The sequence below is a fragment of the Enhydra lutris genome, unplaced genomic scaffold, assembly GCF_002288905.1.
Source record: "Enhydra lutris kenyoni isolate GAN:26980312 unplaced genomic scaffold, ASM228890v2 scaffoldscaffold6, whole genome shotgun sequence".
Taxonomy (NCBI): Eukaryota; Metazoa; Chordata; class Mammalia; order Carnivora; family Mustelidae; genus Enhydra; species Enhydra lutris.
The window spans coordinates 23,581,762-23,585,073 of record NW_019154090.1 but is presented as its reverse complement, the minus strand read 5'-3'; positions in this window follow the sequence as shown (position 1 = coordinate 23,585,073).

Sequence of the window (3,312 nt, the reverse complement as noted above, 5' to 3'; positions counted from 1 at the left end):
AAAGCCACAGTCCCCTCCTTTGTTTGCCCTTTGTGAGGATGGGGGACAGCTGGTCCCCCTCCACCTCCCCCACCAGTAACCTTTTAGCCCTAAATCCACGCTGAGGCATCTCTCCTCCGGATAAACAGCCCTGATGCCTTTTGGCAGCCCTCATCCTATTTTCTGCTCAAGCATCAGAGCCGGGGCCCACTCGGGCCCTCTGCAGCTGCCCAGGGCCCCAGGAAGGGGACAAGCCTTGGACAAGCAGGGGCACCCTAGGCCCCTCTTTAGGGCCTCACCACTTCGCGTTTGGACCATTATGGCAGCCGCCTCCTAAGTCAGTCTTCCTGCCACCGGTGTCGCCCCTTCAGTCCATCCTCCGCACCAGCTGCCACAGGGATCTTGTGGACACATAAATCTGACCACACTGTCAGATGTCCTTGCTCAGAGTTCTTTGATGAGAAACACAAAATACAAATGCCTTGATGGCTTCCCAGCTCCTGCAGGAGTAAGTGCCAAACCCTGATCTGGGTTCTGAAGCCCTTCACAGTCTAGTCCCATCTGCTCCATCCGGTAGGCCCTCCCTGTGGGGCTGCCCTGGCCTTGGAGTCTGGGTTCCTGTTCTGCATCCCCTCTCCCCTGCCTTCGGTGACCTCCTCTCACCCGGACGGCCAGGGCCTCCTTACTGCTTCCAGTCCATTCTCCAGACGGCGGCAGGGGCAGTCAGCGCTCAGCCTCCAACCACTTCCTCTCCCGTCCGGACACTTTCTGTTGTACTTGCTGGAAGGTTCAGAGTCCCTTCCAAGTCCTAGACGACTCTCAGCAACCCAGCCCCTGACTACCTGTGTCACCTCACCTTATAAAACCCTCCCCCGTCCCTGCTCCAGGGACCCTAGCGTGGTGTCAGGGCCTCAAATGCACCAAGTCGTTTTCCACCTCACGGCTTTTGTAGTAACTGTTCCTTCTGCTCAGAATATTCCTCCTCTGGCTCTTTCCAGTCCTCAGGTCTCACCTTGAATGTCCCCTCTTCAGAGACCCTCCCTGACCAACCTGAATCGCGTACCCCCCAACTCTCGCACCGAGTTACTGTGGGCCCTACATAGCATGTGTCAGGATCCTTAATTCCCTTGGAAACCATTGCTTGTTTATCGCCGGCTGCTCTGTGAGGGAAGGGGGCCTTGTTGTCATGGCCCTCTCCTTGCCCGACTGGGTGTCAGACTTGCCCTTGTCCTTCAGACTCCTCCATTCTGACACCTCCTCTGGGTGTGTTTTCTTTCCTGGACAATGAAGATTGTGTTCCCGTCCTAGACACAGTGAAGCTGCCAGACGCGTGTCGTATTGGCTGAAGTAGCATTTTAACCCAGTCTTTTGATATCTTTATCAAAGAAGGACTTCTAGGCACTGAGCTATGTTGGTGACAGATGCATTTCTGACGGGGATGGGTCCCAAATCACATCCTCTCGGTCTCCGTATCTGCCCTTGCTTTTCCTAACACTCCGCACCCCCAGTGGCTAGAAGAACAGAAGCCAGAGAGGCCCGAGGTCCGATGTCCCTTTTGGGCTTTGCCCTATCAGCTCATCGCTCATGGAAATCTTCCCCAAACAGCCCCGGCTCAGTAGCTACCTCCAGTTCTGGCTGCTACTGAGCTGTGAGCTCCAGGACTCTTGGCAACTGCTGTTTGAGACCTTTGATAGAAACTGGGGACAGGGACGCCTGGGCGGCTCAGTTGGTTGGATGACTGCCTTCGGCTCAGGTCACGATCCTGGAGTCCCGGGATCGAGTCCCGCATCGGGCTCCCAGCTCCACGGGGAGTCTGCTTCTCCCTCTGACCTTCTCCTCACTCATGCTCTCTCTCACTGCCTCTCTCTCAATAAATAAAATCTTTAAAAAAAAAAAAGAAACTGGGGACAACTGGACCCCCAATGTCCAGCTTGGCCCCAGCTCCCCTATATCCCAAGACTGTGTATCCCTATCTTTGGCCACTTTGCTCTCTACCCTGGGTCTTGCCCTTCCTTTCCAACTCTGTTCCTAGCCAGGCCCAAGGTCCCCTGGCTCTGCTGTAGGATTGTAGGTAGGGGACTTCCAGCATTGTCACCTTGAAGGCAGCAATAGGCCCTCAGCCTAGGGAAATCGGAGCCGCCTAGGTCTGGGGGCCTAGGAGCACTGAGGCTGGAGTACCTCCTTGACAGTCCTTCCTAGCACTATCAGCACCTTAATGAAGTCCCTTGAGAACTGTGGTTCTCAGAGTGATTTCTCGGGAGAGTCCCTACAGCTCAGGTGGCTGGACATACTGAACGCCAGGCTGTGGGTGCCCCAGCGGCCCCCATGCGGTCCTCACCATGACTGCTTTCTCCTTTGCTGGCTTCTGCGGAGGAGGGGGGCCACGGGTAGAGCACTAACCGTGGGAGTGGGGTGTCTGTGGTGGGGGGTGGGTAGAGCACTAACCTTGGGGGTGGGGTCCCAGAGTCTGGGCCAGGCTCCCTCTGTCCCCATCAGGGCCTCCGTGGCTTCAGCTCAGCTGAGGGTCTAGACGGGATGATTTCCCTCTCAGCCTTGATGCTCGTGATTTTTCATGCCCTGCTGTCTTTAATTGGAGGGGGGAAAAAAAGCGGAGGTGAGGGGGATATAAAAGATATAGGAAAGTACCGAGAACAATTAACAAAGCATTGTACGCATTTTGTCGTATTTGCCTCCAGTCTTCTGCCCCTGGATTCTAGCACTTCAGTGTTCTAGTGACCCCAGTTTTAACACTCCAGGATTGTAAACCAAGGTGCACACATGTCTTGGCTCGGTACTCCTAATCTTGGGAAGCAAAGGCAGGAAGAAGGACTTTGGACTGTCTACACTAGCTACTCCGTGGGTGGGTTAGTTGGGATGAGAAGGTGATTATGAAGAGATGAAGCTTCCGGCGGTTCTAGAATCCTAGGGTCCTAAAGTCGGAGCAGCTGAGGTTACCCAGTCCAAAGCTGCAAGCCCTATGCCCCCTGTGCATGGTTCCTCACTGCTGTCGGCAGGGTCATTTTCTTCTTGGCAACCTCCTCCATTGCTGACTGGCTCCAAGGTTGCGAAAACCCCTTTCTGTGTGTGTATCCCAACTGCTGTCTTGTAACCACCCCATGGGCCTGCTTTGAGTCCACCACAAACCACACAGGCTCCCTCTGCTCCCAAACAGCTCTTCACTTACAGAAGTTCAGTTGCATATTTACGTCCTTGCAGATCGTGGCAGTTGGTGCCTCTCTCAGGTGCATCCTGGATCTCCCCAGTGCTTTGTCATTTTTGTCCGTGCGTCATCTCAGTAGAAGCAGACTTACGGAGCAATGCCAGACCCATTTC